The sequence below is a fragment of the Gopherus flavomarginatus genome, assembly GCF_025201925.1.
Source record: "Gopherus flavomarginatus isolate rGopFla2 chromosome 13 unlocalized genomic scaffold, rGopFla2.mat.asm SUPER_13_unloc_3, whole genome shotgun sequence".
Classification (NCBI taxonomy): Eukaryota; Metazoa; Chordata; order Testudines; family Testudinidae; genus Gopherus; species Gopherus flavomarginatus.
This window is the reverse complement of record NW_026114611.1, coordinates 575,198-600,213: the sequence shown is the minus strand read 5'-3', so window position 1 is coordinate 600,213 and position 25,016 is coordinate 575,198. Positions and strand designations below refer to the sequence as shown.

Sequence of the window (25,016 nt, the reverse complement as noted above, 5' to 3'; positions counted from 1 at the left end):
CACACTTACGCTGATGCGCAGACGTGAGTGTGCTGGGGAAGCTGGTCTGAGCAAACAATTGGAATGACAATTCAGTGAGAACAGAATCCTCATGTAGTGAAGGAAATGCATGTCAAGTAGTTGTGGCTGAGTGGTTAAGGCAATGGACTAGAAATCCATTGGGGTTTCCCTGTGCAGGTTCAAATCCTGCCAACTACTCAGGCACTATGTTGTTGTCATTATTATTGCACTCTTAGTGCCTAAGCATCCACAGTGTGAACTGGAGCCAGATCTAGTTTCACTCTGTCTACACTTAAAACACTGCTATAGCTCTCTGGAGCAGACAGTGACTGGAGGGGTTTTCCCATCCCTGTAATAGCTACATTGACAGAACAGTTCTTCCTTTTCTTTAGCACTATCGAACCAGGGCTTAGGTCACCTTAACTCTATGGGTTTGGGGGTGGGGTCTCACCCTGAGAGATGTCACTCTGCCAGTTCAGTGCCCAGCATACACCAGCCCTTAGATTCTTCTTGGTATTTCAATGCAGGCACTGACCTGTGAGAGGAAAACATCAGTTCACAAACACAGAGACTGAATTCCCCACATTTAATCTCGCTGCTCTTTCCATAAAGTCACAAAATTCAATTCATTCTTGCTAGGACAGAGAAAAAATAAGTGACACTAAGTTTTTGGCTTGGTTACATAAAATTAAGTGTTTAACTAATATAGTAAAAACTCTGTACTGATTCCTCTAACTAACACCACAGCGTAAAATAGGAACAGAGACAAATCGTGTCAGTGGCGGCTAATTTCGCAACTGATCGTCCCATTATTAATTTCCACGCTGCCCCCATTGGAGGTCTGGGCATCTCCAGTGTCATAGCTCTGCATTCACCTTCCCCTTAGAATTGTTCTCAGACATTCGCCTTCCTCTGCAGCGTGGGGCATGGGGTCACTTGCTGGAGGATGAATCTGTGAATCTATTCCCAAATTTGGAAAATTGTGCGGTTCAGAATGTGAATAGTGACCCCGTCACCTTCCTGCACCTGCTCTACATTGCTCCCCAGCAGCTTCTCCCCCTGCAGAGTAACCCCAGCTCTGCAATGCAGCCTCCCAGGGTTCAGCAAGGGCCCCGGCAAGGACAATGGGTGCAGCTAACTGCCCGGTGTGCCTGGCAGTGAGGCAGTTTAAAAAAGCAACATTCCCCCAGAAGTACAGAGACTGAATTCCCCAACTTTAACATCATGACCCCCTGTAGAAAGCAGCACGTGCCAGTTATATTTTCACAAGGAGATGCAAAAATCAAGTGACACCCATTTTACCCTCACTCCCGACCCGTAGCCCCTGCTATTCCAGTCCTAATCTCCAGACTCACAACTCTGCTGATGCCCTTCACTCCCGACCCACAGGCCCCTGGGCTCCCGGCTGTGCTCCCCAATCACTGCACTGATGGGGCCCCTTACTCCCGACTCGCAGCCTCTGTTATCCTCATTCTGAGCTTGAGACTCACAGCTCTGCTGGTCCCACTCACTTCCAACCCTCAGCCCTTGCTATCCTAGTCCTGAACTCCAGACTCACAGCTCTGCTGGTGCCGCTCACTTCCCACTCTCAGCCCCCAGGGGGTCCTACAGCTCTACCGATGCCCGTCACTCCCGATCTGCAATCCCCTGGGCTCCCCCCAGCTCTACAGGTTCCCCTCACACCCGACCCGCAGACCGCTGTGCTCCCCGCTGAGTTCCCCAGTAACTGTGCTGCCATTGCCCCTCATTTACGACCCACTGTCCTCTGGGCTTCCCCCAGCTCTACTGGTGCCCCTCACTCCCGACCCGCAGCCCCTGTCCTGAACTCCAGAATCACAGCTCTGCTGGTGCCCCTCACTGCCAACCCGCATCCCCCTGGGCTCCCTCCAGCTCTGATGGTGCCTCTCACTGCAGCCCTGCAGCCCCCTGAGCTCCCCACTGAGCTTCCCAGTCACTGCGCTGCTGGTGCCCCTAACTCCCGACTCGCAGCCCCTCCTGTCCCAGTCGTGACATCCAGACTCACAGCTCTGCTGGTGCCCCTCACTCCCGACCTGCAGCCCCCTGGGGTCCCTCCAGCTCTACCGCTGCCCCTCACTCCTGACCCGCAGCTCCCTGAGCTCCCTCCAGCTCTAACAGAACCCCTCACTCCCGACCCGCAGCCCCTTGGGCTCCCTCCAGCTCTGACAGTGCCCCTCACTCCCAACCCACAGCCCCCTGGGCTCCCCTCTGAGCTCTCCGGTCCCTGCGCTGCCGGTGCCCCTCACTCTCTACCCGCAGTCCCTGGTATCCCAGTCCTGACCTCCAGACTCACAGCTCTGCTGGTGCCCCTCACTCCCGACCCGCATCCCCCTGGGCTTCCTCCAGTTCTACCGGTGCCCCTCACTCCCAAACCCCAGTCCCCTGGGCTTGCCCCAGCTCTGACGGTGCCCCTCACTCCCGACCCACAGCCCCTTAGGCTCCCTCCAGCTCTATCAGTTCCTCTAACTCCTGAACCACAGCCTCCTGGGCTCCCCACTGAGCTCCCGTGTCACTGCGCTGCCGATGTCCATCACTCCCGACCTGCAGCCCCCTGGGATTCCCCCAGCTCTAGCGGTGCCCCTCACTCACAATCCGCAGCACCCTGGGCTTCCCCCAGCTCTGCTGGTGCCCCTCACTCCCGACCCGCCGTCCCTGCGCTCCCTCCAGCTCTACCAGTGCCCCACACTCCTGAGCCACAGCACCCTGAGCTCTCCGCTGAGCTCCCCAGTCACTGCGCTGCCTGTGCCCCCACTCCCGACCCGCAGCCCCTGGTATCCCAGTCCTGACCTCCAGACTCTCAGCTCTGCTGGTGCCTCTCACTCCCGACCCATAGTCCCCTGGGCTCCCTCCAGCTCTGCTGGTGACCCTCACTCCCGACCTGCAGCCCCTTGGGCTCCCCGCTAGGCTCCCCAGTCACTGCGCTACCGGTACCCTTCACTTCTGACCTGCAGCCCCTGCTATCCCAGTCCTGACCTCCAGACTCACAGGTCTGCTGATGCCCATCACTCCTGACCCGCAGCCCCCTGGGATTCCCCCTGCTCTACTGGTGCCCCTTGTGATGGAGTATGAACTGTCTGTGTGCGGGATGGGAGAGCTGGGAGTGAATTTAGGTGAGGGACAGGACCTGAGCCTGTAACCTGAGAGATACAGGGGCGACAGGAGTTCAACACCTTAGCCCGAGAAGGTGGACAGAGGCAGAGAGCTGACTAGAGAGGGTTTGGGCAGTTTCACTTTTACGGCTGGGTGGTTGGAATTCAGGGAATCCCAAGCTGGGGACAAAACACTCTGAACCCCCAGAAGGACCAGATTGAGGGGTCCTGGTCGTGCCTACAAGCTCTGCTGTCACCTGCGTTCCTGTTGTCCAATAAACCATCTGTTTTACTGGCTGGCTGAGAGTCACTGTGAGTCCCAGGAAGAGGAGTGCAGGGCCGGACTCCCCCACACTCTGTGACAACTGGTGGCAGGAGCGGGATCTACTGCACTCCATGGACGACGCTTCCTGCAGTAAGTGACTAGGGAGCAGTAAAACTAAGGGACAATTGTAGGGATGATTAAGCCCTGGGAGTGTGTGACCAGAGAGAAGGACTTTTGCAGTAACAGGGTCCCCCGGGGGATTGCAGCGAGCGGTCCCAGAGGTGGAGGAGTCTGCGGATCAACCCTAGCAGATGGGTGGTGACCTCAAGAAGGGCTGGTGCACTAGGGGTCTCCCTGGAAACCGTGGGAATTAGTGAGCACCCTGGCCTGGGAGTGGCCAGCAGGAAGATGTATGCCAAGTGGCGCAAGTGCGACCTGGTTGGGCTGTGCAAGCAGAGGGGGCTGCGCAGAGGGAGGCTCACAGAAGACCAGCTGATTGCCCGGCTGGAGGAGGGAGATCACTTGAATGAACTGATCACTGTCTCTGAGGGAAGCAGCCTGATAGATGCAGCGCAGACACCAGTGTCTGTCCCCACTGGGAGTGGTCAGCCGGCGGCTGAGGGCTTCCCGAGACCCCCCCTTCCTATGCCTAGGGGAAGGGTCAGGAAGAGCCCAGCGAATGCCAAGGGCACCGTGACACCCCCGGCCAGCAGAGGATCCTCCCAGCAAAGCTCGCCCTCCAGCGGGGGATCGTCCCGGCGACGCTCGGCATCCGTGGAGCAGAAGCAGCTGGAATGGGAGAGAGAGCTAAAACTGAGAGAGCTGGAGGATCGTGAGCGACAGAGAGAACATGAAGAGAGACAAAGACAGCAAAAACAGGAGAAAAAAGTGAGAAAGAGGGAATATGAAGAATAACAGCATCAGTATGAGCTAGAACTGGCTAGGCTGAGGAACAGCGGGGCCCCCAACTGCAAGGAGTGAAGGGGGCCCAGGACTGCGCGGAGCTTTGGTAGGTGCATTCTGGCTCAGCGTAAGGAGGGGGAGGACATGGATGACTTCCTGGTTGCCTTTGAGATGGCCTGCGAGCTGCACCAGGTAGATCCTGCGAACAGGCTCCAAGTTCTCACTCCCTTACAGGACCCAAAGGCCATGGCATTGTACCGCCAATTGGGAGATGGTGAGAAACGGAACTACGAACTATTCAAACAGGCCCTGCTGCGCGGGTTCAGGTTGACTCCTGAGATGTACCGAGAGAGTTTCCGGGGTCAATATAAAACCCCTGAGGTCTCATACCTGCTACTAGCCATCCGCATGGAGGGATACACCAGTAAGTGGGCCAGTGGGGCCCAGATGAAGAGGGACCTGGTTAAACTGCTAGGACTGGAGCAACTGTATGAGCAGTACCCATCCGACCTGAGGCTGTGGTTGAGGGACCAAAAACCAGAGGACCTACAACATACAGGGCGGCTGGCCGATGAGTTTGTGAAGATCCCGGTCGGGAGGTGGCAGGGAGAAGTCCCAAAGGAACAGGCCCACAGCAATGCAGAGAGAGTCTCATCCTGGGACTTCCCAAAGAGGTAATAGGGAGAATCCCGTCCCAAGGAGAACACCCAGGGACACGGCTCAGAAAGGCTGCGGCCTCAGAACAAGCCAGCTAGAGAGAGAGCATGTCTCCATCCCTGTCTCATCTGCTGAGTTCCAGGCTGAGTTGCAGAAAAATCCCTCATTCTGGTGGTAGATTTCGCCACTCGCTACCTCGAGGCGGTGGCCTTGTCCTCTATCGAAGCAGACACTGTGGCAGATGCGTTGCTGACCATTTTCAGCCGGGTGGGGTTCCCCAAGGAAGTCTTAACGGACCAGGGGTCCAACTTCATGGTGACCCTGCTCCGGTGCTTGTGGGAGAAATGTTGGATCCGGCACAGCCAGGCCTCAGCGTATCACCCCCAGTCCAATGGGTTAGTGGAAAGATTCAACGAGATGCTGAAGATGATGCTAAAAACATTTATGAACCAGCATCCGCAGGACTGGGACAAGTACTTACCTCACCTGCTGTTTGCGTATAGGGAGGTACCCCAGGAATCTACTGGGTTTTCGCCTTTTGAACTGTTATAAGGGTCGGGGCGATGCCTTCTGTTGCCGACACAGAGGGTGCCCCAGGCAAGCAACAGTGGTTCGTTGCTCAGAGTGTGAAGCGCCAGTGAACACACACCAGGGTGGAGAAGCAAGCAAAGTTTATTGGGAACTCAAAGTGGTGCAAGGAGACGAACGTCTCAAATCATGCACCACTACACAAGCAGCTTTTCCCCTTTTATACGTTTTTTTTTCTCTTTCTTCTTTCTTCCCCCACCCTCTCCTCCTCCTTCCTTCCCGTACCAATTAGGTAAGCGCAGGTGCATTATGTAATCTTGGCCACGGCAGCTCGTTAGTAAGTTTTCCTTCTGCAAGTTACCTTGTCCTTCTGCTAAAGGTGCACAGGCCTTATCACTACTGCTTTAGAGCGGTTTTAGCTGTGCTGCAACTGATAACTTACTGTTACACATTTCATTTCACAGCTGCTAGCTTTCTAGATCAAGTAGAGTTCAACATGGAGGAGCTTTGGTTCACTAAGGCTTAGATTTATGCCTAGTGATACCAACACTGGGGAGCGGCTGTTCCTGCAGGGGTAGGGCACTGCCTTCCCTCCCCAGCTCTGCGAGGGGACCGGGAAGCGGCCGTTCCTGCGGGGGCGAGGCTTTGGGTTCCTTCCTCAGCTCTGCCAGGAGACTGAGGAGCGGCTGTCCCTGCGGAGGCGGGGTATTGAGTTCCCCTCCCCAGTTCTGTGAGGGGACTTGGATGTTGTCTTTCCAGCGGGGGCGGGGTGCTGGGTTCCCTTCCCAGCTCTGCCAGGGGACTGGTGAGTGGCCGTTCCAGTGGGGGAGGGGCTCTGCCTTCCCTCCGCAGATCTGCAAGGCCACTGGGGAGCGGATGTTCGTGCAGGCGTGGGGCGCTTTCTTCCCTCCCCAGCTCTGCCAGGGGACTGGGGAGTGTCCTTTCCTAAGGGGGCGTGGTGCTGTGTTCCCTCCTCAGCTCTGCGAGGAGACTGGGGAGCGGCCTTCCCTGCGGCGTCTGTGCTCTGGGTTCCCTCCCCAGCTCTGCGAGGGTACTAGGTAGCGGCCATTCCTGCGGGGGTGGGGCGCTGCCTTCCCTCCTTAGCTGTGTCAGGGGACTCGGGAGTGGCCGTTCCAGCGGGGGTGGGGTGCTGTGTTCCCTCGCCAGCTCTGGGAGGGGACCGGGGAGTAGCCATTCGAGAGGGGGAGGGGCGCTGGGTTCCCGACCCAACTCTGGGAGGATACAGGGGAGGGGCACTTCCAGCGGGGGCAGGGCGCGGACTTCCGTTCCCAACTCTGGGAAGGGCCTGGGGAGTGGTTGTTCCAACGGGGGGTGGGGGGACCGGGACGCTGGCTTCCCTCCTGTCATAAACAGATGGTTAAGGGTTAATATCTCTTTTACCTGTAAAGGGTTAAGAAGCTCAGTGAACCTGGCTGACACCTGACCAGAGGAACAATCTGGGGAGAAGATACTTTCAAATCTTGGTGGAGGGAAGTCTTTGTTGTGCTGTTTGTTTTGTTCTTTGTTTGCTCTTGGGGCTAAGAGGGACCAGACGTGCAACCAGGTTTTCTCCAATCTTTCTGAATCAGTCTTTCATGTTTCAAAGTAGTAAGTATAGCCAGGAAACGTGGATCAATCTTATGATTGTTTTCTTTACTTGTAAATGTGTCTTTTCCTGGAAGAATTTTTACCTCTGTTTGCTGTAACTTTGAATCTCAGGCTAAGGGGGTGGGGAGGTCCCTCTAGGCTATATAAATCTGAATACCTTGTAAAACATTTTCCATCCTGATTTTATAGAGATAATTTCTTTAATTAAAAGCTTTCTATTTTAAGAACCTGATTGATTTCTTTCCTTGTTTTAAGACCCAAGGGGATTGGGTCTGAATGCACCAGAGATTGGTGGGGTGTAAAGGACGGGGGGGAGGTTAATTCCTCTTTGTTTTAAGATCCAAGGAGTTTGGATCAGTGTAGCCTCTCAGGGTAACCCAGGGAGGGGAAAGTCTCAGGGGAAAAAGAGGGGAGGGAAGGCTAATTTCTCCTTGTGTTCAGATCCAAGGGGTTTGGGTCTTGGATTCCCCAGGGAAGGCTTTGGGGGAACAGGAAGTGTGTCAAACACGATATTTTTGGCTGGTGGCAGCATACCAAATTTAAGCTGGTAATAAAGATTAAAAGTGATCATGCAGGTCCCCACTTTTTGGACGTTAAATTTCAAAGTGGGGAAAAAACCTTGATACCCCCCCAGAATGGACCTTGCCTGGGCAGACTCGCTGTGGGAAGCGCACGGAGGGTCAGAGGATGCTGAATGCTCCAAGGAGAGACCCAGGAGGTAAAGACTTGTGAGCCTCTTGCCCTAAAAACTTCTGCTCCAAGGGAGAGGAGGCTCCTCAAAGTCCTGACTGGTTTTGTGGGGAGCAGTTCCAGAGCATTGCCCATGGTCTCCGAGACAACTGGTGGTAGAGGTGGGATATACTGCACTCCGTGAATGGCACTGCTTGCAGTAAGTGACTGGGGAGCAGTAAAACAAAGGAGGGATAATGAGAACCAGGCATGCTGAAGGCTCAGAGAGGGACAGTTTCAGGGAGCGGTTAACCTCTGGGAGTGTGTGACCAGCGAGAAGGACTGTTGGAGTAACAGGGTTCCCGTGAGGACTGCAGCCAGCAGTCTCAGGGGCGGAGGAGCTTGCCGCTTGCCCTCGGAGAGAGGATTTTTGCAGTAGCAGGTTCCCCTGGGGATGGCAGCTCGACCCTGGCAAAGAGGTGGTGACCACGAGAATGGGCTGCCACACCAGGGGTTCTTCCTGGAAACCATGGGGGAGCCAAGAGCACACAGGCCTGTCAGTCCAGAGCCACTTGGGAACGGTGAAGTGATGGCCTATCACCATCTCCTTGAGAAGGACATTGTGATCCTGTGCACAAAGAGGGTTACGCACGGGGAAGTTCACCAAGGCACAGTTAATCGTGAGTGGGAGGAGAAGGACACGTCTGAGGAGCAGATTCCTGACCCAGTTGGGGCTAAAAAAGTAGCTGGGAGCACCTGGAGCAGCAGCCAGACATCCCCGAGAGTCTGGTCTCCAAACAGATGATGGTTTTCACGATCAGGTTCCCCATCAGGGGATCGAAGACATATGGGATGGGAGCAGAGCCTGAGAGTGCGAGAGGATCGTGAGAGCAAGAGCCTGAGGAAAAGCTGCAGGAGAAGCAGCACCAGCATGGACTGGGGATGGTGGAGCAGAGAGACATAGGGGGCTGCCCAAGGGTCAGTGGGGAAACATGCAGGGGGTGGCAAGACCCTGGGACAGAGAGAACTGTGGTGGTGCAGCCGCAGATGCTGAGGGGCTGTGGGACCTGGGTGAAGGTCCCCAGGGTGAAGCCCCCCGTCCTGCATATGGCCTGGATCTGTGTGCAGACCCAGGAGGGGTCTGGCTGGCTGGTCGTTGGGGTTCTCCAGGATATTGGCTGGGAGGCCATGTTGGGGGGTGACTGTGTCTCTTGGGGACAGGATCCAGGCCCTGCTCCTGTAACGGCCGAGGGTTTGAATTCAAATCCAGGGAACCAATTGGGTAAGACGGAAATGATCTGTGAAAATGCAAATGACGTGGCTGGCAGGGGGGAGGGGCTGCTGGGCTCAGGATACCTGCCTACCTGTAACCAGCCCCCTGCGGCTGAGTGGGAGGGAGAGATTCTCCCCACCCCCCCTGCATACCGGAGAGGGGGCTCACGCTGGCTCTGAGACTGTGACTAAAGCAAGGAGCTCGCTGCCTGCCCCCACTCGAACCGCCACTCCCCAGACCCCTCCCACAGTTGGGGAGGGAAGCCAGCGCCCCGCCCCCACTTGAGCGGCCACACCCCATGCCTCTCCCAGAGCTGGGGAGGGAGGCCAGTGCCCCGTCCTCACTTGAACGGCCACTCCCCAGTCCCCATCCAAAGCTGGGGAGTGAAGCTAGTGCCCCGCCCTTGCTGCAACCGCCACTCCCCAGGCCCCTGCCAGAGCTGGGGAGGGAAGGCAACGCTCCTCCCCCGCTCGAACCGCCACTCCCTGCTCCCCTCCCAGAGCTGGGCAGTGAAGCCCCGCGCCCGCACGAACGGCCACTCCTCAGTCCCCTGGCTGAGCTGGGAAGGGAACCTAGCGCCCCGCCCCTGCAGGAAAGATCGCATCCCAGTCCCTTCTCAGAGCTGGGGAGGGGAGGTAGCACCTTGCCCCTGCAGGAACGGCTGCTCCCCTGTCACCTCGCAGAGCTGGGGAGGGAACACAGCACCCCACCCCGCAGGAATGGCCACTCCCCAGTTACCGGGCAGAGCTGGGAAGGAAAGCCAGCGCCCCAACCCCACAGGAACGGCCACTCCCCATTCCCGTCGCAGAACTAGGAAGGAACCTATCGCCCCACGCGCCCAGGAACGGCCGCTCTCCAGTCCCCTAGCAGAGCCGGGGAGACAACTAAGCGTCCTGCCCCTGCTAATACTGCCGCTGCCCAGTCCTCTGGCAGAGCTAGGGAGGGAACCCAGCGCCCCACCCCCGCAGGAACAGCCGCTCCCCAATCTCCTGGCGGAGGTGGAGAGTAAAACAGCGGCCCGTCCCCGCTGGAATGGTGTCTCCACTGTCCCCTCGCAGAGGAAGGCAGCGCCCCGCCCCTGCAGGAACGGCTGCTCCCCACTCCCCCTGCAGAGCTGGGAGGGCCCCCAGCACCCCGCCCGCCCAGGAACGTCCGCTCCCCAGTCACCTCGCAGAGCCGGGAAGGGAACCCAGCGCCCCACCCCGCAGGAACGGCCACTTCACATTCCCCTTGCAGACCTGGAGAGGGAAGGCAGCGCCCCTCCCCGCGCAGGTTTGCACATGGGCCATGGCCATGGCCGGGAGCGCAGCGCAGAAGCTGCTCCAGCCCTGCAGCCTGCAGGGCAGCGTAGTGGGGCTGGGGGCAGCACGGAGCAGGCAGGGCCCAGGTGGGCGGGGGCCGGAGACACAAGTGGGGCTGACACACTCCTGCCCGGAGCTGCCTGATTCACCCCTTGCCCGGGAGCGGCAGGAGGGGCCCGGATCATGGCTCGGCTGCAGAGCTCGGAGCCCAAGCTGGGCCCAGGAGTGAGGGGATGGGGGAGCTGGGGGTGTAGCGGGGGTTGGAGCCGAGAGTTGGTTGGAGATGGGGCTGTGCCACTTCCGCTTGGCGGCAGGGGGGCCCTCCAGCTTATTTTTTTTTGCTCCACCCCCCACATCCCAATATTTCATCTTGACATCTGGTCACCCTAGCCTGATATGAAGGAAGGTGTCTGGACCAAGGGGCCAGGGACTGGCCTTTGCTAGAGAAACCACTGTCAAGTTTTAGCCAATTAGGACAAGTCAGCAAATAAGAACAACTTCAGGTATCAGTAATTGCTACAGGTTGCAAATTCCTACATGTAGCAGTTTCTGGCACTACACCTGCACAGCTCTGCTCCCCGGCTCTTCTCGGGCTCCTGCTCTCTCCTTAGCTCTGTCCCACTCTCGCCCAGGCAGTTCCAGATCACATGGAGGATGGGACCCCCTGGCTTGGTGACTCTCTCATTACACTGCCTGGCCTGTCAGTGCAGCTAACTTGGAGCTTTGGCCTCTCCCCATTGTCCCTGGGGACTGTCAGTCTCAGGGTTCTGATTTCCCATTGATCCTTCCCCCTTCTATTGGTGCTGGGAACTAGCCAACCAACCCCCTCCCACACACACTAAGTTTTAGTAAAGGGCCAAGAGCCCCCTTACACAAGCCAGCCCCATGAGGGTCACCGATGTGCAAAGAAGGCAGCACAAGCTGGTCCCATGGTGTAATGGACAGCACTCAGGACTCTGAATCCTGTAATCTGAGTTCAAATCTCAGTGGGACCTTGTGTCAGCTTGTGGTCATAGGCAGCAGGTTATATACATTTGTGGTGCTCGGGCTCCAGGAATATTCAGGGCTGGGGGCCCTGCTGCAGCAATATTTGGAGCTGGGTCTCTTGGCCTGTGCCTGCCACCCCTGCATGTGCGGCGCTGCGTCCCTGCCTGACAAAAAGCAGCGTGCGCTTGTCCCCTGCCTGCTCCTGCTGCTGGAGTAGAGGGATTGGGGCAGAACTGCTGTCTGCTGCCCCAGGGTCCAATGCCTGCCATCTACTAAGGGCAAAGCAGGCTGCCCTGAGCCTCTCCAATGCCCCCATCCCTCTGCCCCAGTCATGAACCCCTCATCCTCAGCCCCACAGCTCTCAGCTCTGCACTCCCTCCCAGAGGGTGCACCTCTCACCCCTTCGTACAACCCCACCCCCTGCTGGAGCCTGAACCCAGCACCCAAATTCCATCCCAAAGCCTGTACCCTGCACCCCTCCTGCACCCTAATCCCCAGCCCAGGATCAGCACCTCAGACCTCCCCCCCAGAGCCTTAGGCAGGTGGGGGTGGATTTTGGGGGGCAGAGTTGGGGTGCGGGTTCTGGGCTCCAACAAAATTTCTATAAACTTGCCACCCATGCTTGTGGTAAAGCCCCAGAGCTCAACTTCCCTGTCTCAAGCTGTGTAAGAGTGAATCTTTCCCCTCCTGCTGGGTGACTCACACCTCCTAGAGCCAGGTCTTTGGCTGGGATGGCTACAATGGGTTAGGGCTCTAGAACTTGCTACCCTGATAGTTGGGATTCTTGCTGCTGCACCTGATGTTCACAAGCTTGGCCCTTGTGCTTCCTACCACACTTTTCCTCTGGCTCACATGGCACTTGAAGAAAAGAGTGCCAGGATAGCAATTAATAGTCAGGTCTTGGCAGGAGGGAGGAAGAGTCCCAGGCTGGAGCCCCACACACCTTCCCTCCGCCGGGCACCTAGAGCAGAGGCAGCCCAGCTCTGTCCGCTGGATACTTCGGCAGAGTAGGTGAGTTCACGTAAATACAGTCTGGTCCCAAAGCCTCCTCCCAACCCTGGTCATCAGTAGCTGTCAGGGGAGAGCTCATTCACACCTTGCTTACAAATCATCATTTGAAATTCTAAGGTTGGCCAACACTGCCGAAGCCAATGCACCGACATTGTCAGCAAACACAACAGCTGGGTGAGGAAACCCGGCTTTGTCCAGACTTTCCAAACCTATTTTACTTTCTCTGGTACAAGTAGTTTTCAGACGTTGTATCTGCTTTTAAAGTGTGTGTTAACGTTTCAATTTCCATTCAAATTTGCAACCAATGACAACATTGGCAGCGCTGCATGTAACTACCTGACCACTGAGGGAGGGGTTGTTGGGGAAATTCGGGGAAGGGGGTGCACAGCCCCCTGACTGGGGGGCATATAGGGAATGCCCAGTTTCACTGAATTGAGTCTCCTACTGCAGCACCTGAATAGGTTACATCAGAGAGGAGCTGCAGTGTCTAGGCAGTGGGATGCCTGTGCCTTTAAGAGCCCAGCCCTGGGAAGCCCATGCTGAGAGGTGCTGACTGTGAGAGGGGAAATAAAAAAGCCCTCTGCTCCCCCTACCCATGTTTGCAAACACTGGAGTCTCAGCCCACCGGGATCACTGTTACCCCTCTGCCCTGCCTGTGCTAGGATTTAACCCTCTGGTAGCGCCTCCCTCTGGGCTTAACTCTGGCTCCTTCCCCCGTCATTGACTTTGCCCTTCAGTCCCTCTCCTAACTCTGCCTCCAGCATCTTGACCCCCCGACCAGTCAATTTCCACCCGCTGCTCAGATCCTGGCCACCCCCTCCTCTGATTTGCCCCCCTTTGCCCCTTTTTAATCCCTGTAAAATTAGGGGGTGCTGAGTCCCATTCTCTGGAGGGAGGGATGGGAGCCTGACCCCTGCCTGCCCAGTGCTCAACGTGCCCCATGATCTTGTGGATGTTTTCTGAGTGCTGCAGGGTCACCCGAAGGGGGAGAGAGACGCAGTTAAGAGGTGATGCAGCCAAGGGTGCCTCACCCAACACTGAGATGCAGCCACCTCTGGGGTGAGTTACACAAGTCAGCAAATGAATTTGGAACAAGAAACACACTGAAAGGACCGAGGCAGCTGCAGGAGGTGGAGAAAACCAGAAAAAGCAGTATCCCTGGTCCCAGCCCTGTCCCTCCCCGACTCTACCCCCTAACCTCCACTCCCCTCCCAAATTTGAGGGGAGAACCCAGGAGTCCTGGTCCCAGCCTTGCCCACTCCCATATTTTGATATGGCTCCATCCAACAGCTGCCCCCACAATTGCAGAGCAGTGCCATGGGGCACACCAGGGCCTGCCTGTTTGCACAGGATGAGCAATGCCAGTGCCCCAGGATGGGGAGAGACGATGCTAAGGGAGAAGCAGGCAGCAGACAGCTCCCATAACAGAGAAAGAAACGCAAGGGGGTGCTATGCTGCAAGGAGTGAAGGGGGTTTTCAGGGAATGGGAGGATCTTCCCTCACAGCAGGTGCATCTGTCTCCCTCCCAATTCCTCCCCAGCCCTACCCCAGCCCAGGCTAATCCCGGCCCAGCTACCAGGGTTAAATTTGGCCTGGATTCCCCAGCTGCTGGGGGTGGGGCGTGGGGCTGGGAAAAATGAGCCTTTACTCCCCCTTCCCCAGACACAGTTGCATGGGCACAGACCAAAGGAGCCTGCAGCACTGCTGCCTAGAGGAAACTGAGGCACCAGCCACTGACAGACACATCATGGCTCTCCTCATCCTCATCCTCTTTTCCATATACAACCTGGCCAGGGGAGAGTGGGGGTAAAGTCAGGGAAGTTGCATAGTTAACCTGTGGAACTCCTTGCAAGAGCATGTTGTGACGGCCAAGACTATAACAGGGTTCAAAAAAGAACTAGATAAGTTTATGGTGGATAGATCCATCAAGGGCTATTAGCCAGGGTGGGCAGGGATTCTGCCTGTACCCTCTGTTTGCCAGAAGCTGGGAATGGGCAACAGGGGATGGATCACTTGATGAGTCCCTGCTCTGTTCATTCCCTCTGGGGCACCTGGCACTGGCCACTGTCAGAAGACAGGAGGATACTGGGCTAGATGGACTTTGCGTCTGAACCAGTCTGGCCGTTCTTATGTCTCCCTTGGAGCAGCGGTGACACCCAGTGGGCAGTCAGAGTAATGCACAGAAGGGGTTTTGCTTGGAGCAGCAGTGACACGCAGTGGCCAATCAGGGTAACACACAGAGCATGTTTCCCTTGGAGCAGCAGTGACGCCTCCTGGTCATTCAAGGTAATGCACAGAAGGTGTTTCCCTTGATACAGCAGTGACACCCACTGGTCAGGTGGCATAATGCACAGCATGCGTCTGCGCTCTACGAGCAGTGAAACCCACGGACCAGTCACGATAAGGCACAGAGTGTGTTTCCCACCAGTCTGGCTAAGGCACAGAGCATGTTTCCCTTGGAGCAGCAGTGACACCCAGTAACCAGAAGGGGTGGCATCAGACTCTTCTCCTTTAGCCGGGGACTGAGATGGGCTAGACAAAAAAATTGGGGGGCTGTGCCCCCCATCACCTGGCCCCACCCTTCATGGAGGCCATGACTCTGCTCCTTCTCAGTTAAAGGCCAGACTCATCTCCTCTCCCCCGGGCTAGGGTTTACAGCAATACAAACTTTATTAAAATAAAATAGTAAACAGAGTTTATTTCAAATATTCTAAATCTGTCCAAATTTTAGTACTGAATCCAAAGTTCTCTTAAAGATCCCATAAGTAACCAAAACCTAAATGGAAACCAAAAACAAGGCTTAATTTAAAACCCAAACATTAAGAAAAACTTTGTTTGTAAAAATAAAAACTAACAAATGCTGTAAATTAATAATTTCAACATTTTATCAAAAAAGTGTGCTGCAGCAGAATGATAAAATAACATCAGATAAATAAGCATGACCACTAAAACCTCCTATAAAGGAATTCAATCCTTGAATACTGGTCAAATCTGTATAAAATATGCAGAACTATGTCAAAACTGGTGTTGTAGGACAGCCATTCGATCCAGAAAATGTCAATTAAAAGCTCCAGTCCAACTAAAAAAACCAAAACAACCCAATAAACCAAAATGGTCACAGCCTGAAACAAACCTACACAGAAGCAAAATTAAACCTGTACTAACACTGGAACAAACAACAGCAAGGAAATTTTGCAGATTGCACACTGGGAGTTCAGCTGTGACACACGAACTACCTCTGCAACCAAATTCTTAATCACAGGTCAGCAGGAGGGTTTATGCAAATTCTGGACTCTGGGACCAGAGCTGGGGTTCACAGGGGATGGAATTTTTGTGGCACATGCACCCCCTCTGCAACACCAACCTTTGCTACCTCACTCCATAACACCACACATGCAGCACTCTTTTACCTCTCAGGAACCAAAGCATACCCTGAAAAAGATTGAGTGGCATAAGCTTAAGGCAAATGACTGCAGCACTAACAGCAACTCAAATAGATTCAAACACATCTTTGCCTTTACACACCAGGACAGAAACTAGCAGGCACAAGCACAGACCAGCAAGACCCAAACAAACATAAACACCCACCCAGCTTTGGGTCTTTGGAACCCAGACCCCTTAATGGGTGAGTACTTTTCAGGCAAGGGAGAAGCTCTCAGACCTCAAATGCCAGGTACAGTTACTCTCTCCTTGATCCAGAACGAACAGGAAAATACACTGCATTACTCCTTCCCCAATTACAAAGAGACTGGGGATCCCACAGTAGCTGAAATGACCATTTGGACAAGCACTCCCATCATGCAATCCGGGGTGGGTGGAACCATGCAAATGACATCAGCCTCAAAAGGCCTTTACAACAGATCACCAAAAGATGGCAGGCTAGAGTTCATAGTAACCCTGCTTAACCTACGGTGGGAAGGAGCAGAAAAGAGCATCGGGGCTGCAGAATAGCACTTGCATAGGCTTTCTTTGCCCTGGTTTGCTGTAAGAGTTAACAGTGAGAGATTGGTAGTCACAGGTCAGCATAATCTCCCCAAATGGAAGGGCACTGTTCCCGGATAAGGGTCCTGGAGAGGGTTTTCCTCGCTGGGGCAGGCCATCCACCTCCCTGAAAGGCGAGAGCTAGGTCGACGGAAGAATTCTTCCCACCAAGGCGTGGACTGACGTAGCCGCGCCGATTTACGTTCCCCGTGCAGACCAGGCCCGAGAGTTTGAGAGTCCCGAAGAGTTAAGTCAAAACAGCTCCGTCCATCAGGGGTGCGCAAAAGGGAACCCCGCTCCTGGGCGTCGCGGCCACGCCACCCTAACCCCCAGCGTAGCTAAGGGCATTCGGGGAGGCGGTGGGCCTAAAGCGATGGAAAGACCTCCTCCAGCACAGGGTTGTGACAGCCTGGTCTCTGTAGCACAGACAGGGAGGCCACCAAGAGACAGGAACAGACAGCAAAAGCCAAAGCGGCCCCAGGGCAGGGGGCGAGGCTACCTGGTGGACGACGGGACCGGGCAGGACAGGCCTTTTGGACAGGCCGTCCTCCCATCAAAGGAGGAAGAGCCCAAGAAGGAGGGCTGGGCAAGAAGCTACAAGCAGGGAAAGAAGCAGAGCAGGCGGGCGGGCAGCTCCCCTTAGAGCAAAAGAAGGCATTAGTCCAAGCCCCCGCCCCCCCCAAAGCAGACTAGAGAGCAGATCAGCTGCAAAAGACCAGGGAAGATCAAGAAAGCACAGAGTCTTGGAAGCCACAAGTAAAATTTCAGAACTGAGCTTTGCTTTCTCTCCCTTAGCCCCATTATCAGCAGTAATGACAAAGGTACCAAGAGCGACAAGGCCTGAGAAAAAGAGCAGTCACAAAGACAGAAAAGCAAAACTGCTTTTGTCAAAACCAACCAAGCACACAGCTACATGCTGGACCAAGCCTCTCCAGCCCATTGAGCAGCACTCCCCAAGGCATCTCGTTTTCCTGTCTTTTCAACCAATCACCAGGGGAGAGCACGGACGCAGTCCCCCACTACCACAAATTAAGCAGTTGAGTTTCCCGCATTTGGGGAAATCGCAGGGGTCAGCACACCCACAGTGCAATGGATAAGCCTCATCCTGGGAAAACCACTTCCATGATCATGGTATTTCCCCTGCCAGGTAAGTATGAGGTCCTACTGCCCAGCTGCCACCCGCCCTCACTCTCCCCAGACTTATAAGACACGGGTCGGACCGCCGCGCCCCGAGCCCCCGGCCTCGCCCACACCGGCCCCCACTGCCGACAGCTGCCCCGCTGCGTCCCCGAGGCCCCTTCCTTCTCCATGCCGAGCTCGTGGGGCCAAAGGCGGGCCCTGCTGGGCAGCCTGTCTCTGCTCCCACAATGCTCTGCTCGCACACAGATCTGCATCCATGCTCATGCGGCTCCGCCCCTCCGCTCGGGCCCCTCCCCCTGCCTGCCCGGGCCAGGGCTCTTGCGTGCCCTGGAGTTGAAGCCGGGTCCCGTCCCAGGCATCCAGGCTATCAGAGAGACGACATGGACCAGCTGCTGCTGGGGAAAGAGTGCAGCTTGCATTTTGCTGCTCTCTCTCCCCACCGGAAGTTGGTTCAATACAAGAACGACCTCCCCTGCCTTGTCTCACGTCAGTTTTTCCTCAGTGCAGAGGGTCGGGTGTTGTCAGCCGCTCTCCAGAAACTGGAAGGCCACTCCATCCCTTTTGTTACCTGTCAAGTGAGGCTGAGTGCACTGGCAGGCAGCGCCGTGGGAAGAAGTGGAAGATTGGACAAATGACCAGGGAGGAGTATAAAACTATTGCTCGGGCAGGCAGGAGCGAAATCAGGAAGGGCAACTCAGGCTTGGAGTTGCAGCTAGCAAGAGATGTTAAGAGTAACAACAAGAAGGGTTTCTTCAGGTATGTTAGCAAGAAGAAGAAAGTCAAGGAAACTGTGGGCCCCTTACTGAATGAGAGAGGCAACCTAGTGACAGAGGATGTGAAAAAAGCTAAGGTAGTCAATGCTTTCTCCTGCCCCGCCCCCGTCTTCACGAACAAAATCAGCTCCCAGACTGCTGCACTGGGCAGCACAGCATGGAGAGGAGGTGACCGGCCCCCTGTGGAGAAAGAAGTGGTTTGAGACTATTTAGAAAAGCTGGAGGAGCATGAATCCGTGGGGCTGGATGCGCTGCATCCGAGGGTGCTAAAGGAGTTGGCGGGTGTAATTGCAGGGCCATTGGCTATTATCTTTGAAAACTCATGGTGATCGGGGGAGGTCCCGGATGACTGGAAAAAGGCTAATGTAGTGCCCATCGTTAAAAAAGGGAAGAAAGAAGGAGGATGCGGGGAACTACAGGCCAGTCAGCCTCACCTCAGTCCCTGGAAAAATCATGGAGCAGGTCCTCAAGGAATCAATTCTGAAGCACTCAGAGGAGAGGCAAGTGATCAGCAGCAGTCAGCATGGATTCAGCAAGGGTAAGTCACGCCTGACTAACCGAATTGCCTTCTTTGACCAGATAACTGGGTCTGGGGATGAGGGGACAGCAATGGACGTGTTATTCCTTGATTTTATCAAAGCTTTTGATACAATCATCTCCCACAGTATTCTTGTCGGCAAGTTCAAGAAGTATGGGCTGGATGAATGGACTATAAGGTGGAGAGAAAGCTGGCTAGGTCGTCGGGTAGCGATTGATGGCTCCACGTCTAATTGGCAGCCGATATCAAGCGGCGTGCCCCAGGGGTCGGTCCTGGGGCCGGTTGTGTTCAATATCTTCATTAATGTTCTGGAGGATGGCGTGGACTGCCCTCTCAGCAAGTTTGCAGATGACACTAAACTGGAAGGAGCGGTCGATACACTGGAGGGTAGGGATAGGATACAGAGGGACCTAGACAAATTAGAGGATTGGGCCAAAAGACACCTGATGAGGTTCAACAAGCACAAGTGCCCAGTCCTACACTTAGGACAGAAGAATCCCACGCACTGCTCCAGACTAGGGACCGAATGGCTAGGCAGCAGTTCTGCAGAAAAGGACCCAGGGGTTACAGTGGACGAGAAGCTGCCTATGAGTCGACAGTGTGCCCTTGTTGCCAAGAAGGCTAACGGCATTTTGGACTGCATACGTAGGGGCATTGCCAGCAGATGAAGGGACGTGATCGTTCCCTTCTATTTGACATTGGTGAGGCCTCATCTGGAGTACCCTGTCCAGTTTTGGCCCCCACACTACAAGAAGGATGTGGAAAAACTGAAAAGAGTCCAGCCTAGGGCAAGAAAAATGATTGCGGGGGAGGGGGGGTGCGGGGCCTGGAAGACATGACTTATGAGGAGAGGCTGAGGGAACTGGGATTGTTTAGTCTGCAGAAGAGAAGAATGAGGGGGGATTGATCGCTGCTTCCAACTACCTGAAAGGGGGTTCCAAAGAGGATGGATCTAAACTGTTCTCAGTGGTACCAGATGACAGAACAAGGAGCAATGGTCCCAAGTTGTGGTTGGGAAGGTGGCGGTTGGATATTAGGAAAACCCTTTTTCACGAGGAGGGTGATGAAGCATTGGAATGGGTTCCCTATTCCAATGGAGGTGGTGGAATCTCCTTCCTTAGAGGTTTTCAAGGTCAGGCTTGACAAAGCCCTGGCCGGGATGATTTAGTTGGGGATTGGGTTGGACTAGATGACCTCCTGAGGTCCCTTCCAACCCTGAGGCCTGATCCACACTACAGCGTTAAATCGATTCAAACAGCGTTAAATCGATTTAACGTTGTACCCGTCCACACTACAAGGCACTTTAAATCGATATTAAGGGCTCTTAAAATCGATTTCTGTACTCCTCCCCAACGAGAGGAGTAACCCTAAAATCGACATTACAATATCGATTTAGGGTTAGTGTGGACGGAAATTGAAGTTATTGGTCTCATTCTTTTACTGTAGCTACCCAGAGTGCACCGCTCCAGAAATCGATGGTAGCCTAGGACCATGGACGCACACCACCGAATTAATGTGCCCTAGTGTGGATGCGTAAAATTGATTTTATAAAACCGGTTTTAATAATTTCGCTTTTATGCTGTAGTGTAGACGTAGCCTGAGAGTCCATGATTTTTAAGCTGTTCCTGTGCATCAGGGCGAGCTGCAGCTCAGTGAACTCCAAGGATCTGAGGCGAGCTACTTTGCAGCAGAGGCAGACCAAGCAGCAGGTGCAACGCGGGGTCGCACCCCGGCCGGCAGATAGAATCTCATGTCCGAGATCCTGCCTCCTGTTCCTTGGCAAAGTGTGTGCTGTTGCTCCGGATTTTAGCTGTGAGCCAAGTGCCCTCTTGCTTCGTCCTCCATGTGCCTGGGCATCAGCGGGACTGTCTCAGGAGAGCAGCTTCCCCACCCTCGCCGCATCCCAATCTCCGCCCAGCTGGGGAAGGAGCAGAGGCAGCCCGGAGAAAAGACTCTTTTGAGCGCCGGAGACGGCCGGAGCATCTTATTTGCATACTCACAGTGCACTGCTCGCAGCGAAGCGAGTCCCTCGTCAAGGGGCTAGTATTACTCCCTGTGTCCCCGGTTCCCATGATCCAACTCGGGCTGTCAATCGGTTCAATTCCATTTCCTCTAAAAGCTCTGCGGTTTAGCGGGCTGTGAGAGTACTCACTCTGACTTGTGGTAGCATACGCGGTTGCCCCGGCAGCGCCTCTGCCCGGTCTTCTATGTACTCTGTTTTCTCTTCAGTTCGTATAAATCTTTCATCTTTTACTAAAGATTTACGTGGAGATGAACATTTATGAGTTTGTACCCAATTTTTTGAGGCTTTGCTTTGGCGAGGCTGTTCTCTGTTGTGAAAAGAACAGAAGGGGACTACCTGAACTGGTGTCAGTGGCTTGAGCTTTCCTATAAACAATTCAGAGCTCTGAAAATGACTGTTTGGGATTTTCGATCCTGTTATTTTATTTTACTTTGAGCTCATCGTGTTAGTGAGATGGCTTCCTATCTAGCAGGGGACACTTTTGTGATGGGTATTCTGCTGGCTCTTTGGTTTCGGAAGTTCTTGGTTATCACTGTTGAAGAGCAGCAAATAAATGCGGCGTTGTTTGTGTTAAGGTTTGGTTTGTCCTAAGAATGTATGGTTTGGAGTCATTTGTATCTCTGCGGTTAGTTATTGGCAACAGCTTGTTATTGGGCCCCTGAGTTGAAAGGCTGCTTTTGCAGATTTTAGTTTGTCATTGTTGGAAGGTCAGTTAAAGAGCTGCTTTCTTAATCTAGTCCGTGAGGGTTCTTACACCGCCCTCCTTGATATACCTTCCAGAAGGTGATTGCATGGTTTCCCTCGTCTCCCCACAGAAGAGAAATTGTCCATCCCTTTCCTGCTGGGAAAACACCAGTGTTTTCAAAGGTTTTGTCCAGATGAGGGATAGTTCATAGGAGCAGAAGAAGAGAAAGGTTGTGGCCCTTTGAGTCATTTTCCTACCTAGCGTTTAAGGCCAGAAGGAACCAGCCGATCACCTCAGGGGGACTAAGGGGCATCAATGCCCCAAATAGTGAGGAATTGCTTTGATGCAATTGACTGTATGTTTGAGATAGTTTGGTGGGAAGGAGCAGAAAAGAGCATGGGGGCTGCGGAATAGCGCTTGCATAGGCTTTCTTTTCCCTGGTTTGCTGTAAGAGTTAGGGTCCACACTACAGCGTTAAATCGATTTAAACAGCGTTAAATCGATTTAACACTGTACCCATCCACACTACAAGGCACTTAAAATCAATTTTAAGGGGTCTTAAAATCGATTTCTGTACTCCTGCTCAATGAGAGGAGTAACCCTAAAATCGATATTACTTTATCGATTTAGGGTTAGTGTGGACGGAAATCGAAGTTATTGGTCCCATTCTTTTACTGAGCTACCCAGAGTGCACAGCTCCGGAAATTGAAGGTAGCCTAGGACCATGGACGCACACCACCGAAGTAATGTGCCCTAGTGTGGATGCGTAAAAACGATTTTATAAAACCGGTTTTATAAATCTGGTTTTAATAATTTCTATTTTATGCTGTAGTGTAGACGTAGCCTAGGTTAAGCAGGGTCGCTATGAACTCTACCCTGCCATCTATTGGTGATCTGTTGTAAAGGCCTTTTGAGGCTGATGTCATTTGCATGGTTCCACCCACCCCGGATTGCATGATGGGAGTGCTTGTCCAAACGGTCATTTCAGCTGCTGTGGGATCCCCAGTCTCTTTGTTATTGGAGCAGGAGTAATGCAGTGTATTTTCCTGTTCGTTCTGGATCAAGGAGAGAGTAACTGTACCTGGCATTTGAGGCCTGAGAGCTTCACCCTCGCCTGAAAAGTACTCATCCATTAAGGGGTCTGGGTTCCAAAGACCCACAGCTTGTGGGAGGTTGGAGTGAATGTTTGTTTGTTGATTGCTGCTCCGTGCTTGTAGGTTTTCTCTCTACTGTTCTTGGTATGTAAAGACAGAGATGTTTTTGAATCTTTTTGAGTTGTTGTTAGTACAGCAGTTGTTTCCCTTAAGCTTATACCACTCCCTCTCTTTCAGGGTATGCTTTGGTTCCTGAGAGGTAAATGGCTGCTCTGTGTGTGGTGTTATGGAGTGAGATAGTAAAGGCTGGTGTTGCAGAGGTGGTGCATGTGCTACAAAAATTTGGGCCCCCTGTACTGCCAACCCCAGCTCTGGTCCCAGAGTCCAGAATTTGCATAAACCTGCCTGCTTCCTGTGACTAAGAATTTGGAAGTTGTGTCCCACAGCTGATGTCCCAGTGTGCAATCTGGAATATTTCCTTGCCGTTTGAGCCGTAAGGAGCATTTTACCCATCTATGGAGTTGTTTACAAGTTTTAGTGTGGAAATGAGATGCCAGCCCAGCAGTTTATGTATGTCTAAAAAGTGTATTTAGTCATTAATGACTTTTTATCTGTGACATAGGTGCAAATATGTATTCAAACTATAAAAGCTCTATTTTTAAACTAGAGAGATACATAAGACATAAAACTTGCATTTACAGATTTCACAAAAAAACTGTACTAGTAAAATACAAACATCCTTTTTCAATCTCTCTTATTTCACTATGCTTTGGAACCCACGTCCCTTGCCTAACGAGATTTATTTAGGTTCGGGTGAGTTCCAAAATCACGAACTGCTAAGTACCGTTCTACTGTCCTTGATTTATATCACCGGAATAACTGCACTTTATTACCCCTGCCCTAATAAGAAAGAGCCTGGGGATCCCACAGCAGCCAAAATGACCCTTTGGACAGGCACCCCCATCATGCAATCTGGGGAGGGTGGAACCATGCAAATGACATCAGCCTCAAAAGGCTTTTACAACAGATCACCAACAGATGGCAGGGTAGAGTTCATTCTCACCCTGCTTACATCCTCCCCCCGAGCCAAGAGTTGATGGTCCTGATAAATCACATTCCTTATTATACCAACTCATTGGTATTGAATGCGAAGTTATGGCTAGCAAAAGTAGCCACCCACCTCTGCCTTGTAGCATCCAGTTTAGCCCTTGTTAACACATAAGTCAGTGGATTGTTCTCTGTCCACACCTGAAACTAAGCACAACACAAGTAGTCTCGAAATTTCTCAGTGATGACCTATTTCAAGACCAAGAACTGCTGCTGGTGGATGGGATAGTGAGTTTCGCTATCAGACAGTCCTCAGCTGCCAAAGCCTACAGATTTACATTTCCTTCCACTTCCTGGTACTGGACTGCTCCCAGACCCTCCAAACTGGCATCAGCATGCAGGATAAATGGTTTGTTTGGGTTAACAAGGATTAGGACTTGCACATGAATCAGGCAAATAATTATTTCCCATAAAGCCCTGTCACTTCTCTCATCCCACCATGTCCCAAATGGAGAAGAGAGGAGCCCCTCCCATGTCCCAGGCCAGGAACACCAGATTGGAGAGGGAAAGATGTTCATGACTCAGTCCAGGCCTGCTAGTGCTGCAAAGGAGAAGGTTGACTTCCTCAGTCTAGGTCAACTAGAATTGTTGTTGCAGTGGGGGAGAGATGTCTTTCAGCTGGTTCTTTCATGCTTTGGTGAGAGAGAACAGGCAGAGGGCTTTTCTTCCTCTGCAGCTAAAATCACACACTTCTTCTCTGCTTTTTGCTCTAGCTCGATTTCTCTTTTCCATCTAAGTTTTCTTTTTCCTGGCCTCATTCCAGAGCGTCACAGCCAATTCTCTATCCTAACCCTGAGTCCTCTAGTGCACCCTCAATATCTCATTCTAACCCCACCCCAGAGTCTGCACCCCCAGAGCCAGTGCCTTCATCCCTCTGCACTCCAACTCTCTGTCCCATGTAGCCTGATGTAGGGTGTACTAATAATATTAATTTGGATAATTTGATGAAAATTTAATTGATTAGCTTACATTTAATTTAATTTAATTGAGTTACAAAGTTACAGTTGCATTACTGCTATTCAAAAGATGCATATGGCATTATATGCAACAAAGTTTTGATTAATATACTCACAGCCTTCCTTGATAACCTGGTGGTAAGAGACACAGGACCAGCCTTGTAGTTCAGGTTTCTCAATTCTTAAGTGAAAGATGCAGTGCTTAGAAAAAGCTAGTGTTACTTAGGGTTTACTTGAATATGTTAAACTTAAAATCAAAACCTAATAAACAAAGAATAACAACTTAGGGAAACCGAACTTAGCCTAGTTCCCTTGAAACTTAAAGTTTAAGAATGAGTACAGCCTACTGATAGTACATAGAGAGAGAATGGAGGAAGTAAGTCAGAATGATAGAGTGAAGTGCTCTAGCG

At 53.2% G+C, this 25,016-nt stretch overlaps 4 non-coding genes across 4 annotated transcripts; 3 read left to right on the top strand and 1 right to left on the bottom strand.

Moving 5' to 3' along the window:
* Positions 1-116: 116 nt before the first annotated feature.
* On the top strand, positions 117-198 carry TRNAS-AGA (transfer RNA serine (anticodon AGA)). Its single transcript has one exon. It is a non-coding gene; the product is annotated as a tRNA-Ser (tRNA).
* An 11,036-nt stretch (positions 199-11,234) lies between these two features.
* Positions 11,235-11,306, top strand: TRNAQ-CUG (transfer RNA glutamine (anticodon CUG)). Its single transcript has one exon. It is a non-coding gene; the product is annotated as a tRNA-Gln (tRNA).
* A 5,975-nt stretch (positions 11,307-17,281) lies between these two features.
* Positions 17,282-17,445, bottom strand: LOC127041592 (U1 spliceosomal RNA). Its single transcript, XR_007771685.1, has one exon. It is a non-coding gene; the product is annotated as a U1 spliceosomal RNA (small nuclear RNA).
* A 3,505-nt stretch (positions 17,446-20,950) lies between these two features.
* Positions 20,951-21,066, top strand: LOC127041611 (U5 spliceosomal RNA). Its single transcript, XR_007771701.1, has one exon. It is a non-coding gene; the product is annotated as a U5 spliceosomal RNA (small nuclear RNA).
* Positions 21,067-25,016: the final 3,950 nt, after the last annotated feature.